The sequence below is a fragment of the Pseudophryne corroboree genome, chromosome 6 (genome assembly GCF_028390025.1).
Source record: "Pseudophryne corroboree isolate aPseCor3 chromosome 6, aPseCor3.hap2, whole genome shotgun sequence".
Classification (NCBI taxonomy): domain Eukaryota; kingdom Metazoa; phylum Chordata; class Amphibia; order Anura; family Myobatrachidae; genus Pseudophryne; species Pseudophryne corroboree.
The window spans coordinates 802,300,363-802,315,884 of NC_086449.1; the positions used below are offsets into that span (position 1 = coordinate 802,300,363).

General features: G+C 51.7%; 1 protein-coding gene across 3 annotated transcripts in view; it reads left to right on the forward strand.

The window, feature by feature from the left end:
* PACSIN2 (protein kinase C and casein kinase substrate in neurons 2) overlaps positions 1-15,522 on the forward strand; it is a 122,072-nt gene that overhangs the window by 45,277 nt on the left and 61,273 nt on the right. The window contains exon 1 of one of the 3 annotated variants that reach the window (XM_063928935.1): positions 7,912-7,966. The exons of the other annotated variants lie outside the window; for them this stretch is intronic. The gene's annotated coding sequence lies outside the window, so the exon portion shown is untranslated. Of the gene's footprint in view, positions 1-7,911; positions 7,967-15,522 lie in introns of those variants that run through there. 3 annotated transcript variants of the gene reach the window in all.

Sequence of the window (15,522 nt, forward strand, 5' to 3'; positions counted from 1 at the left end):
TTAACGCAATGAACTGCCCGCCCCCATCAGAGACCTGTGCTTGAGCTAGCTGCTGTAGTTGGTAGTGTATCTCATGCTGCCCCCTCCCCCCCCCCCCCCCCCCCCCCTCTCTCTCACACAGACACTATCTTGTTCCTCTATATTTAACTCACATGCACCTCTCTCTCCCTGACAATCCCTCATGTGCCTCTCCCTGACACACTCTCTCTCATGTGCCTCTCCCTCTCTCTCATGTGCCTCTCCCTCTCTCTCCCTGACTCATGTGCCTCTCCCTCTCACGCAGCTCTCCCTCCCTCTCGCTGACACTCTGTCTTGCTCCTCTCCCTGACACTCTCATTTGCCTCTGCCTCTCTCTCTGACACTCTCATGTGCCTCTCCCTCTCTCTCCCTGACAATCTCTCATGTGCCTCTCCCTCTCTCTCATGTGCCTCTCCCTCTCATGTGCCTCTCCCTCTCTCTCATGTGCCTCTCCCTCTCTCATGTGCCTCTCCCTCTCTCTCTCATGTGCCTCTCCCTCTCTCCCTCTCTCATGTGCCTCTCCCTCTCTCATGTGCCTCTCTCTCTCCCTCACTCTCTCATGCGCCTCTTCCCGACACTCATGTGCCTCTCCCTCTCTCACGCAGCTCTCCCTCCCTCTCGCTGACACTCTCATGTGCCTCTCCCTGACACTGTCTTGCTCCACTCTCATGTGCCTCTCCCTCTCTCCCTGATACACTGTCTTGCTCCTCTCCCTGCCACTCTCATGTGCCTCTCCCTCTCTCTCCCTGACACTCATGCGCCTCTCCCTGACACTCTCATTTGCCTCTGCCTCTCTCCCTGACTCTCTCATGTGCCTCTCTCTCTCTCCCTGACAATCTCTCATGTGCCTCTCCCTCTCTCTCTCTCTCATGTGCCTCTCCCTCTCTCTCTCATGTGCCTCTCCCTCTCTCTCTCATGTGCCTCTCCCTCTCTCTCTCATGTGCCTCTCTCTCTCTCTCATGTGCCTCTCCCTCTCTCTCTCATGTGCCTCTCTCTCTCTCTCATGTGCCTCTCCCTCTCTCTCTCATGTGCCTCTCCCTCTCATGTGCCTCTCTCTCTCCCTCACTCTCTCATGCGCCTCTTCCCGACACTCATGTGCCTCTCCCTCTCTCACGCAGCTCTCCTTCCCTCTCGCTGACACTCTCATGTGCCTCTCCCTGACACTGTCTTGCTCCACTCTCATGTGCCTCTCCCTCTCTCCCTGATACACTGTCTTGCTCCTCTCCCTGCCACTCTCATGTGCCTCTCCCTCTCTCTCCCTGACACTCATGCGCCTCTCCCTGACACTCTCATTTGCCTCTGCCTCTCTCCCTGACACTCTCATGTGCCTCTCCCTCTCTCTCTCTCTCTCATGTGCCTCTCCCTCTCATGTGCCTCTCTCTCATGTGCCTCTCCCTCTCATGTGCCTCTCCCTCTCTCATGTGCCTCTCTCTCTCCCTCACTCTCTCATGCGCCTCTTCCCGACACTCATGTGCCTCTCCCTCTCTCACGCAGCTCTCCCTCCCTCTCGCTGACACTCTCATGTGCCTCTCCCTGACACTGTCTTGCTCCACTCTCATGTGCCTCTCCCTCTCTCCCTGATACACTGTCTTGCTCCTCTCATGTGCCTCTCCCTCTCTCTCCCTGACACTCATGCGCCTCTCCCTGACACTCTCATTTGCCTCTGCCTCTCTCCCTGACACTCTCATGTGCCTCTCTCTCTCTCTCCCTGACAATCTCTCATGTGCCTCTCCCTCTCTCTCATGTGCCTCTCCCTCTCTCTCATGTGCCTCTCTCTCTCCCTCACTCTCTCATGCGCCTCTCCCCGACACTCATGTGCCTCTCTCTCTCCCTCACTCTCTCATGCGCCTCTCCCCGACACTCATGTGCCTCTCCCTCTCGCACGCAGCTCTCCCTCCCTCTCGCTGACACTCTCATGTGCCTCTCCCTGACACTGTCTTGCTCGACTCTCATGTGCCTCTCCCTCTCTCCCTGATACACTGTCTTGCTCCTCTCCCTGACACTCTCATGTGCCTCTCCCTCTCTCTCTGACACTCTCATGTGCCTCTCCCTCTCCCTGACACTCATGCGCCTCTCCCTCTCTATCCCCGACAATCTCTCATATGTCTCTCCCTGACCATCTCTCATGTGCCTCTCCCTCTCACGCAGCTCTCACTCCCTCTTGCTGACACTCTCATGTGCCTCTCCCTAACACTGTCTTGCTCCACTCTCTCATGTGCCTCTCCCTCTCTCCCTGATACACTGTCTTGCTCCTCTCCCTGACACTCTCATGTGCCTCTCCATGACACTTTCATGTGCCTCTCCCTCTCTCTCCCTGACTCTCATGTGCCTCTCCCTCTCTCCCTGACACTCTCTCATGTGCCTCTCCCTGACACTCTCATGTGCCTCTCCCTCTCTCACGCAGCTCTCCCTCCCTCACTCTCATGTGCCTCTCTCTGACACTCTCTTATGTGCCTCTCTCTGACACTCTCATGTGCCTCTCCCTCCCTCTCTCTGACACTCTCTCATGTGCCTCTCCCTCCCTCTCTCTGACACTCTCTCATGTGCCTCTCCCTCTCTCTCATGCAGCTTTCCCTCCCTCTCTCTCCCTGACACAGTCTCATGTGCCTCTCCCTCTCTTCCTGACACACTCTCATGCGCCTCTCCCTCCCTCTTCCTGACACACTCATGCTTCTCTCCATCTCTCACCCTGACATACTCTCTCATGCACCTCTCCCTGACACCCTCTTAAATGCCCCTCTCTCTCTCCCTGACGCTGTCTCTCTCTCCCTGACAGTCTCTCTGTCCCTCTCCCTGACACGGTCTCTCTTTCTTACTCCCCTCCCTATCTCCTGCTCCTCCCCCTCTCTCTGTAACACCCTCCAGTGATCACAAAATACGCGTTATAGCGCATTGACCCAGTTTAAAAAAATGAGCGGGTCCTGCAGGACGCGCTGATGCCTGTGTGCACTGTGTCAGCCAATAAGAATTCACTGACCTGCTCCCCTTGTCTGCTCTGATACACTGACAGCAGCCAACCGCATCAGAGTGGCCTGACCCCACTGCTTCACAATAACAACCCATGCAGCAGCAGCTAGAGTACCTCCTGGGCAGCAGAATGTCTGTCTTCAGCCTTCACCCTCTCCCTGTGACAGAGACCGGCCGAGCTGTCACACGCAGAGCCGTCTCACGAGTCCCGAAAGGAGCATCTGCAAAGCACCGGACATCGCCTCCTAGATACCAGCCGTCGCCCCTCCTACAAACCCAGCGCTTCAGTATTCTCTCCTTGGCTGCAGCTACGCTGACCAGGATGCCATCATTGGAGAGTGCCCACACACAGCCACGGCTACTTCCTCAGCATTACTTCCCGCACTTGGCACCTGGTAAGATGTGTATAGTACTATAGGGGTGCTGTCATATACGCCCACGGTCTCAGCTGCCAGCCATACACATGTGTAGAGTTCGTATCTCCGGTGCCCCAGCAGCCATCTACCCTTATTCTACCCCCAGTACTTCCTGCCTCTAACCCCCTCCTTGCCCCACTGCACTGTCCCACCTATCCACTGCCCCCAGTACCTACCCATGCCATCTCTCTAGCCCCAGCACTTCCTGCACCTAACCCCCTCCTTGCCCCCAGTACAGCCCCAGCTATCCCCTACCCACAGTATCTACCCATGCCCCCTTTCTATCCCCAGTATCTATCCATGCCCCCTCCCTACCAGTACTTCTGCCCCTAACCCCCCTTGCTCTCCAGTACTGCCCCAGCTGCTATCTACCCAAGCCGTATCCCTACCCCCAGTACTGCCTGCCCCTAACCCCCTCCTTGTCACCCTGTACCACCCAAACTATCTACTCGTGCCCCCTCTATACCCCCAATACTACCAGTCCCTAACCCCCTCCATGCCCCCACTACTGCCCTAGCTGCTATCTAGCCATGCCTCTTTTCTACCCCCAGTACTTCCTGGCCCTAAATCCCTCCTTGCCCCCCAGTACTGCCACAGCTGCTATCTAATATTAAACCCTAACTAATCCCAGCACTGCCTGCCACTAGCCACCCCAACACAGTTTCAACTGCTGTCTGAACTTGCCCTCTCCCTACCCCCAGTGCTGTCTACCTTTACAGCCCCCCTCTACTCCCAGCTCTGCCCCAACTTCTCCCTGCTTCTGCCCCAAATGCTACTTGCTTTTTTACCCCTCTATCCTAAATGCCACCTGGCCCCCGCACAGTCCCAACTGCAGCCTTCCCTCACCCCTCATAAAGTGTGATGGGACCCAGAAACGGTGGAGTAGGACCCCAATTTTTTATAGTGAGGGGTCCCTAGGACCCACAATTTTTTTTGCTCAGCGCGATCACTGGGCCTGAAATTGGGTTCCATTAAGGTCCAGATTTCGGCTCTATTGATTTTCTTCCAAAATAGAACTGGCTTCACTGCCTGAAGTTCAGACTTTTGTTAAGGGAGTGCTGCATAGTCAGCCCCCGTTTGTGCCTCCAGTGGCACCGTGGGATCTCAACGTGGTGTTGGATTTCCTGAAGTCGCATTGGGTTGAGCCACTTAAATCCGTGGAGCTACGATACCTCACGTGGAAAGTGGTCATGCTGTTGGCCTTGGCGTCGGCCTGGCGTGTATCAGAATTGGCGGCTTTGTCATGCAAAAGCCCTTATCTGATTTTTTTATATGGATAAGGCGGAATTGAGGACTCGTTCCCAATTCCTTCCTAAGGTGGTATCAGTTTTTCATGTGAACCAACCTATTGTGGTGCCTGCGGCTACTTGGGACTTGGGGGATTTCAAGTTACTGGACGTAGTCAGGGCCCTGAAAAGTATATGTTTCCAGGACGGCTGGAGTCAGGAAAACTGACTCGCTATTTATCCTGTATGCGCCCAACAAGCTGGGTGCTCCTGCTTCTAAGCAGACTATTGCTCGCTGGATCTGTAGCACGATTCAACTTGCACATTCTGCGGCTGGACTGCCGCACCCTAAATCTGTACAAGCCCATTCCACGAGGAAAGTGGGCTCTTCTTGGGCGGCTGCCCCGAGGGGTCTCGGCTTTACAAATTTGCCGAGCTGTTACTTGGTCGGGTTCAAACATTTTTGCAAGAGTCTACAAGTTTGATACCCTGGCTGAGGAGGACCTAGAGTTTGCTCATTCGGTGCTGCAGAGTCATCCGCACTCTCCCGCCCGTTTGGGAGCTTTGGTATAATCCCCATGGTCCTTACGGAGTACCCAGCATCCACTTAGGACGTCAGAGAAAATAAGAATTTACTCACCGGTAAATCTATTTCTCGTAGTCCGTAGTGGATGCTGGGCGCCCATTCCAAGTGCGGATTGTCTGCAATACTTGTTTATAGTTATTGCTTAACTAAAGGGTTATTGTTGAGCCATCTGTTGAGAGGCTCCGTAATATTTCATACTGTTAACTGGGTATAGTATCACGAGTTATACGGTGTGATTGGTGTGGCTGGTATGAGTCTTACCCGGGATTCAAAATCCTTCCTGATTGTGTCAGCTCTTCCGGGCACAGTATCCTAACTGAGGTCTGGAGGAGGGTCATAGTGGGAGGAGCCAGTGCACACCAGGTAGTCCTAAAGCTTTCTTTAGTTGTGCCCAGTCTCCTGTAGAGCCGCTATTCCCCATGGTCCTTACGGAGTCCCAGCATCCACTACGGACTACGAGAAATAGATTTACCGGTGAGTAAAATCTTATTTTCAAGTCCTAAGGGTAGCGGCTTGTAATGGTAGTCTGCAATTATTATTATTCTTACCAGTTATTTATATAGCGCACACATATTCCGCAGCGCTGTACAGAGACTATTTTGCCCATTCACATCAGTCCCTGCCCTAGTTGAGCTTACAGTCTATATTCCCTAGCACATGTACACGCATGTGGGAGGAAACCGGAGTACCCGGAGGAAACACACGCAAGTACGGGTAGAATATACAAACTCCGCACAGTTAAGGCCATGGTGGAAATCGAACCCATGACCTCACTGTGAGGCAGTAATGCTAACCATTACACCATCCGTACTGCCCTGTTTTTAGGATTGCTCTTCGTTTTGGGCCTATAGGCAGCAATTTGTAACTCGATTGGTCTAAAACCAGTTTTAGGAATGCCCGTTTCTCCGATATTTATTATTATTATTATTATTATTATTATTATTATAAATTTTTTTTTTTTTTAGTTTTGCAAGCTAAACTTTACTCTCTAAGGCATATTTGCCAATAATAACAGTTTATAAATGGGATTCTATATAAGAAACTATGATGTCCATCTAGCATAGGCTCATAGAGCTGCAGGGAGACCCTGCCCCTTCTCTCATAGCTCTCACTGGCTGCCTGACACACAGTGTCATTTCTCCCCCAGCAAGGGCTGACCCTGAGTCTTGCTAGCACTTGGAGCATGTTGTCCCTCCACAAGAGAGAGAGAGGTGGTCAACGACAGATTATAGAGATGATGGTGGTGGTGGTGGGGGGGGGGGGGGAGGGGAGGAGAGAGAGAGACAGACAAAAGAGAGGTGGGAGGAGCAAAAGAAGACCCTAGGGAGGGGAGAAGAGAAGGTGGAGAAAGGCGCATGTCAGTGCATGGAGCTGCCATACACCCTGGAACCCTCCTCCCTCCCCAAAAAGAGGCACATACTGTACGTATAGGTGAGGGGCCTGGAAGAGGTCAGAGAATGAGTCAAAAGTACTAGTTTAAAAACAACAAAATACACTTAAACATGTCGCCACCTTTGGCTCTCTGCTAAATGGAGGAAGTGGGGGTCGCGGGTCTTTTCTTTTAATCTTTTAAATACCAGGCCTATCCTAGAAGTAGAATGGCAGTTCTGTTCCTGTAAATTGACATAATTGACTATTTGATCAAAACGATGAGTCTCGGCTGCCACGTTCCAACTTGTCACACCAAACTTCTGGATTGTTTCATGTCACCTTTCCCATTAAGCCGGTCTGTAAGGTGCGCTGCGATGGGCTTTCTGAAATCTGAATGAAATGTGAATTGTATAATCTTCCCTATTGCCAGACAACCTTGGGCCGAGGTTATTCTTTCCGATGGCATCACAGTGTTGTCCTGTAAACAGACCTTTTATGAAATTGTCAGCAGGTTCATTGACTCGCGCTCAGCACTTTGCCACCTCGTATATACAGGACAAAGTCCTTTTTGTAGTGACATATTTATAGCTCTAGCTGTAAAGAAAAAAAATTCTTATTGCTGACGCAAAAGAGGGAGGTGGGGAGAAACAATACTCTCCTTGTCTTGTCTGCCTTCTCTCCTGTAACACAAGGTCGTTTCGGCGTTGACCTGGTTAATGGGCAGCTTTTGGCGGGGGTCGTTGCAGATTCCAGGTTCTAGGTCTGCATTCCCCAGGACCGGTTTGTGTATTTTAGCCACCAGTAAGCACAGTATGTGGTTCTAGGCTGCATTCCTGTCCTAAGTCTCGTGTATGAGAAAAGGACTTTTGTCCCTAATGATGCCCCCAGTTGGAATCAAACCCATGCCCTGGGAGCTATCAACGCCACCCGCCGTGCCAGCTTAATGATCTCCTAATAGGGACGGCCTATCCTATTCTTGAGCTTTGTACAAAGAACACGGTGAAGATCTAAATGCAAATTTTTGCAACCATTTACAATTCAGGTGTGTGTTTATTTTTCTCCCAAGTCTCCGTAAAAGCGTACAGCCCAAGGGTTCAGTGAGAGGGAGTAGTTTTGACGTGTCCTTACACCTGGGAGAGGGAGGGCTGGCCTGCGTCCCTGCTGCAATATGTAAACATGTCACTGTACTGGATGGAGAAGAGGAGGAGGGAGGAGGAGGGGGGGGGGGGGGTTGGGTGCAGAATTCCTGCTGCAGTGTGCAGGAATGGCCTTATCCTGAGCTGCACAGCGGAAGTGATGAAACGTGCACTGCCTGTGCATGGAAAGGTCACCGAAGGAATGCAAACAATGCAGGTGCCCCGCAGCGTCGGCGCCAGCAGCCTGTAAGTACTAGGAGCCTGGGTGTTACATATCTCCACCAGGAGCAGTGCACCATCTGTGAGGCTATGAGAGAGAGAGAGAGGAGGAAATATTCTCCTTTCAGGTGCACTGGAGAGAAATCCTGTCTGGTCTGAGGATGAGTCTCCCCCTGCCAGCCTGCTCATTCACATCGTCGTCTTCCCCTTTTATAGAGATTCTCTTGGCAGCGACGGATCCGCTCTGCACTCTGTGCTGGAGAGACTCCCCTGCAGAAGGACAGTGGCTGCTGGAAGATGTTGTACAGTTTGCAGCCATTCTGCCACCCGTCTTTTGTTCAGTAGCAAGGCACTGATTCTTCTTGTGTAATGTGCGGACAGTCTGGCTGCAGTTATAGGGTTAAGAAGATGGTACCGAGAGCTTTGCTTTCCTGTCCTATAGTCCTGGATAATCTTTTTTTCTTGTTTTAGCTGTAGAGACGGCTGCAGGATATCTCGCTAAATCAGATTTGCTTTCCACTGTGTCTTCTATAGGTGCTGTGTATATATGAGTGATTGTCCTATTACCAAACACGTAACATTAAATGTGGCCTCCCACAGTGACCTCGCCATTGGTCAGCTAGATTGTATCCCCCCCTTATTTTTGTGTATCGTGCCCCCATAACCCCTTCCCAGTCATGTTATTCCGCTTGTGTTGCACTAAAGTTTTGCAGTGTGTCGATGGTGCGTCGGAGATTCCTGTACCCTGCCTGGATCTCTCCTACTGATGAAGATGATTAATTAGAGTTATGTGTTCCATCTGGTCTATGTAGGTAGTGCTAATGAATATATTGAGCTAATGTATTATTTATCCACTCCATGTTTGTGACTATAAACACATTTGTGGGAGCGTAGGAAGGACTCTGCATCTTCTGTGTAAATGTGGAATATGCTTTATTTTTTAAATGTAGATCTTTCTTGTGACTCCAGTCGTTGAGGCCCAAAGCCTCTGATCTTAGGTGAGCTGGCTACATAGGGGATTGCAATGCAGGAGGAAATTGGTCTCATTGAGTTTTTAATGCACACTCGTTAAGGGGACTGAATTCTCTGGATACACAATTGTGCTTTCGTTGCTTTAACAATATTCTTGGTGCCCTAAAACAGAAACACAAAAACAGTGGGGGGGTGGGGGGGGGTGGTGTAATTCAGACCCGATCGCAGCAGCAAATTTGTTAGCAGTTGGGCAAAACCATGTGCAGTGCAGGTGTGGCAGATGTAACATGTGCAGAGAGAGTTAGATTTGGGTGGGTTTTGTTTCTGTGCAGGGTAAATACTGGCTGCTTTATTTTTACACTGCAATTTAGATTTCAGTTTGAACACACCCCACCCAAATCTGACTCTCTGCACATGTTACATCTGCCCCACCTGCAGTGCTTATAGTTTTGCTCAACTGCTAACAAATACCCCTTTTATACCACCTGAAATATCCCGGGATTTTGCACGGGAGCGCCCAAAATCCCGGGACTGCAGGTGGTGTAAAAGGGTCACCCCGGGTCCACTTTCCTGGGAATCCAACCCAGCACATACGCAGGGTTGGACACTAGTAAGACCCGGGGTAGGAGGCGGTGTAAATTGGTAAGCCGGTTCAGCCGACACGGCACGCATTTACAGCATGGCAAACCTCCCGTACCGCAGTGCCCGGCGGTCGGGAGGCTGGGGGTCACGGGCCTATGCAGACAGCGTGCGCCGTGCTGGTTGCCATGCTGAGGCTGGGGACACGGCACATGCTGTCTATGCAGACAGCAGCGCCATGTATGGAGCCTGGAAGCGCCGGATGCTGGGGGCAGCACAGCAGCTTCCAGATTGCTGTGCTTGCTCCCGGCGAGACGCTCCGGAGTCCCGATCTGCAGTGTGGGCCGACGCTTGGAGATGACGTCATCTCTAAGCGCCGGCCCACAAGACACTGCACCCGGGTGCAGTGTAAACGGTGCCGATCTGGGAATATCCCGGATCGGCACTGCAGTGAAATGGGGGGAGTCCCGGGTCTGACCCGGCTTGGAACAGTGTTCCAAATCCTGGGTCAGACCCGGGATTTTGGTGTAAAAGGGGTATAAGTTGCTGCTACGATCAGGTCTGTATTACCCACAATATTTGTTGTTTTCTTGTTTGTGTAGCGTCACCAGACGCAGCGCCGCTGTAACATCCGTCACTGACCCGTTTGGTGATGGATGATTGGAGTACCTTGTGGGAAACACGGATATCGATGCGATTTTGCCATTCAACAGCAGCACATCGCTCCCTGCCAGCATCGCACGCTTCCCCGCGTATTGGGAAACCTTGCAATGTCAGCAGTACCGTAAGTGCCCGCTATGTGGGCAGTGTGTGGTGATGCCTGGCGGTTCATTATACCCAATAATTCCAACCATGGAGATAATATCCAAATACCCTACTTTGGAATCACTGGTGTGTGTCGGCAATGCCGACCAATCTGCTGCCTGCAGCAGCTTAACTCCTAGGGGGAATTAAAAAAAAAAAAAATGTATTGCGCCTGATCTTCCGTCTGAATCGATGGGGTGATATTTAGTTGTTTGTGCCGCCAGGCGCAAGTTACTTGGCTACCATTCCTTATCACGCATGTTGCATCCAAATGCACCAGGTGTAGAAGTAGAGAGCACAGACCACTGAATTGCCCCCGTCATTTTAGACGGATCTGCGCGTATCCCCCCCCGCCCTCCCCCCCTAAAAAATCCCTCTCTTATGGAGGAATTCAATTAGACCTGGTAATTTTAAAAGGTGGTAGCCACGCCCTTTTATGCCCAGGGCTAATTGAATAGAGACCTTTTTTTTCTCTCGCCCAATAAATGACCCTTTTATCTGGTGTTAACACAGAATCTGGGATAAGTTTCCATACTTGCGCGTTAACGGTGTGCGGACCCTATAACAGGACATTTATCGGGGATTTTTTTTCCAGGTCTGGCATCAATTGAATAGCCGTGGGGGATTAATTAGCCAGTGGTAACTTACTGCAGCTAATTGAAACCCCTTCCCATGCAGTGTTCGCAAATACGCGCTATAGCGCGTATTTTACCCGGATCTGAAGGCGGGGACTCACTTTTCAAAAATGTGAGGGTCCCCGGGGATGCGCTCCACTGCAGCCAACTCCTTGTAAATTGACGGCGACGGCGCTTCTTGCCCGTACAGAGCGGAGGTGGAGCCTTACCACTGGCAGTCTGGTGGTGCCCCCTCCCCCTCCTGGTCACATGCAGTGGCTTCACACGGGGGCCAGGCAGAGAGTGAAGACGGCTCTGCGGCTGCTGTACGCTGTGCTGCGGGCGGGCGGTGACTCGCCAAGACCGTGAACTGCAGCTCCCTCCCAACCCGATATCTGCCTCCCTCTCGGCTGCCTCCAGTGTGCTCTCCCGCGATCTGTGTGAAGGAGAGCAGCGGTGACCGGCCAGGAACCTCACCTCCAGCCCCTGCCGTGCTCTGCCACCATACTGCTGCCGTGAGAAGAGCGGGCTGCACCATTACCATCAGGTGTCCCCAGCATCCCTACGGACGCCCAGCTAGCGGGCCTGTGACAGGGGAGCCAGTTCCCGAGGTGCCCGCCCCCCCCCCTCAAAATTCTTCTCACTTCTTTTACCTGACTGAAACAGCGGTGACAGCACAGGGCCCTGGTGGTGCGGAAGGTACGTGCTCTACCTGGCGCAATGTGTGTAACGGCGTGCTCTACCTGGCGCAATGTGTATAACGGCGTGCTCTACCTGGCGCAATGTGTATAACGGCGTGCTCTACCTGGCGCAATGTGTATAACGGCGTGCTCTACCTGGCGCAATGTGTATAACGGCGTGCTCTACCTGGCGCAATGTGTATAACGGCGTGCTCTACCTGGCGCAATGTGTATAACGGCGTGCTCTGCCTGGCGCAATGTGTATAACGGCGTGCTCTGCCTGGCGCAATGTGTATAACGGCGTGCTCTGCCTGGCGCAATGTGTGTAACGGCGTGCTCTGCCTGGCGCAGTGTGTGTAACGGCGTGCTCTACCTGGCGCAGTGTGTGTAACGGCGTGCTCTACCTGGCGCAGTGTGTGTAACGGCGTGCTCTACCTGGCGCAGTGTGTGTAACGGCGTGCTCTACCTGGCGCAGTGTGTGTAACGGCGTGCTCTACCTGGCGCAGTGTGTGTAACGGCGTGCTCTACCTGGCGCAGTGTGTGTAACGGCGTGCTCTACCTGGCGCAGTGTGTGTAACGGCGTGCTCTACCTGGCGCAGTGTGTGTAACGGCGTGCTCTACCTGGCGCAGTGTGTGTAACGGCGTGCTCTACCTGGCGCAGTGTGTGTAACGGCGTGCTCTACCTGGCGCAGTGTGTGTAACGGCGTGCTCTACCTGGCGCAGTGTGTGTAACGGCGTGCTCTACCTGGCGCAGTGTGTGTAACGGCGTGCTCTACCTGGCGCAGTGTGTAACGGCGTGCTCTACCTGGCGCAGTGTGTGTAACGGCGTGCTCTACCTGGCGCAGTGTGTGTAACGGCGTGCTCTACCTGGCGCAGTGTGTGTAACGGCGTGCTCTACCTGGCGCAGTGTGTGTAACGGCGTGCTCTACCTGGCGCAGTGTGTAACGGCGTGCTCTACCTGGCGCAGTGTGTAACGGCGTGCTCTACCTGGCGCAGTGTGTGTAACGGCGTGCTCTACCTGGCGCAGTGTGTGTAACGGCGTGCTCTACCTGGCGCAGTGTGTGTAACGGCGTGCTCTACCTGGCGCAGTGTGTGTAACGGCGTGCTCTACCTGGCGCAGTGTGTATAAGCGGCACTATTATGTGGTCACGCCCCTTCCCCATGAAGCCATGCACCTAAATTTTTGCGGCGCGCCTGCGGCGCGCACCACCTGTGGTTTCGAATCTGGGAGGTGGAGCTCCAATTCACTTTCTGCCAAAGGGCACCAAAATATCTAGTTAAAGCTCTGGGGCAGAGTGTCCTGCATGCTACACAGCCCAGCAGCACTGTCACCCCATGCCTCCACCTTGCAACACTTCTGTAGTGTCCAAATAAGATTAATATTAATAAAAACCTTAATTCGGATGGGACCCAGAACAGAACCGGTAGGACCCCAATTTTTAAAAGTGAGGGGTCCCTGGGACCCACTTTTTTGGGGGCTCAGCGCGATCACTGCCATGTGTTCATTATTATTATTTTTGTGATTCCTTTATAATTGTAATTAGTGGCTTGGCATATTGGCACCCCATAGTTGCGCTTGAAGACTAGCAATGTTCCTCTACTGCAATAGGCAGCTTAACATTGCTCAGTGTTTGGCACACCGGCCCTGGTTTACTCTGCTTCAAAGGTTTGCATTCATTGGGGGCGACTCAAATGTTTTATGGGCGCCCCGTATTTGCAAATTGGATATCTCTTTATACGGGGCAACTTGCAAATGTTTGTTCTGGTGCTGGACGCCCACAATTTTTTATTTTTTTTGCACTTGTTGGATGGAATTAAAATGTTTATCCGCTGGCAGCCACTAGATGGCTCCCAAATGGTAGCTATTCAATTGTAGCTCCGTTTTGAATGGCCTCCGGCATCTGCAAATGTACAAAAAGTGACACATTTGGGTGCCCAAATGACACTTTTCGTGAATGCAATTGTGTTTTGGGTGGCGATAAGTAATGGGTGCCCGTCGGAGCTATGCAATGGTTTCTGCCGACAGGCCCACATGCACTGCTTATTACGCTTGTTGTTTCCAAATGCACAGGGGTTTATCCACATAAAGTCTGGGTTAGCGTGACCAACCAGAAATCATCCATTCGCGCCCCCATCTGCAGAAGCAATTGAATAGCTCCGACGGGCGCCCATTACTGAGAGCTGCACAAAAAAGTGTTCGCTTAGTCGAGATGAAATTAAATATGTGCACATGGGGGTCAATTCTATTCGGCAACTAAAGAATAGCGCCGGGAATTAGCTCCCGACGTTATTCAATTCAGCTAAAGTTAAGTCGGCGATGTCCCGTTCTCGCCGACTTAACAGGTAGTTTTGTCGGGAGAACGGGCATTCTCCGACTTAACTACTCGGCGCGAGGCTGAGTCCCGACAGAATCAGCTTCGCGCCGGCCGCGAGGCAGCACTTTTGTCGGGTTTCTTCTCTCATCCCCCGGGGATGAGAGAAGAATTCCCGACAATTGCGGGCAACTAGTAGCAGAATTGAATAGCGTCGGGAGCTAATTCCCGGCGCTATTCTTTAGTTGCCGAATAGAATTGACCCCATGGTCTTCAACACAAGACTTGCATCGCTGCCCATAATTGCAAGAAAAACATTAATTGCTTAGTAGTGCAACTCTCTAACACGACGGCGCACCTTTTTTTTTTTTTTTTTTTTTTTTGTGTGCGTTAGTTCCTCATGTTAGCTGTTTTGGGCTTTTAGACTGCAGGTCCATTCACGTGTGCTGTTTCACAACTGTATGGAGTTTGTATGCTCTCTCCATATTTGTGTGTTTTGGTTTACTCAGACTTGACCTCTCGCACTGTGGTAAGCCCTCATAGTGTTATTTAGACCAGCCCCTCTATTCGGTCTATTTCATCATGGGTGACCAGTCTGTGCCTCAGTGTTACCTCTCCTCCCTCATCTAGGGCCGGAAATGGCCCCTCATTCTGCCTTCCATCTTTTTAAGAGTACTTCAGCACAGGTTCTGTAGTACTTGCGTTCTCGCCCCTGTTGATCTACTGCAGCAGATATTAAACTGAACGGTTATCGGGCAAATACAGAGAAAATGCTTTGTGCGATAAGCAGCCTTTATTACCTAAATGTTCTGTGTGCCTGACTAAAGTGGCTTTTGAAGTTGCTCTTAAATAAAATTCAAGGTTCCTTTGCAAGTGTTTGTACACAGATAAAGGAATTCTTACCAGTGATCTGTTCTATTTACCAGATTTCTTGTTTGTAAGGAGATAAATAATTCACAGCCCTCAAACGCATGAATTCCACTAATATCCTACAATTCATGATGGAATGCCTAAATCCGATTGTCTGGAAGCAACATTTAAAGTAATGACCAGGATAGCTGCGATGTAATGAATAAGAAATCCATTTGATGGGCGTCTTGGAATATAGCCCCCGCCAGCCCTTTTTGAAGTGAAAAATATTTTTGGAGTATCCCTGGAATCTGCACCCAAATGTCCTGTTGTCCAGGGTCTACCAGACATTGCGGGTATTGGCCCTCATTCCGAGGTGATCGCTCGCTGCCGTTTTTCGCAGCGTAGCGACCAGGTTACTACTGCGCATGCACCGCAATGCGCATGCGCATCGTACAGGTACAAACGTCATTTTTGCTGGGCAATGCTTCTAGCGACTAATCCATTCACACAACCGATCGCAAGGAGATTGATAGGAAGAGGGCGTTTGTGGGTGTCAACTGACCGTTTTCTGGGAGTGGTAGGGAAAACGCAGGCGTTTGCAGGGCGGGTGTCTGACGTCCATTCCAGGACCGGACAGGCTGAAGTGATCACAAGGGCTGAGTACGTTCAGAGCTACTCAAACTGCAAAAAAAACTTTTTCGTCCCGCTCGGCTGCACAGGCGATCGTACACTTGCAAAGCGAAAATACACTCCCTCCGTGGGCGGCGACT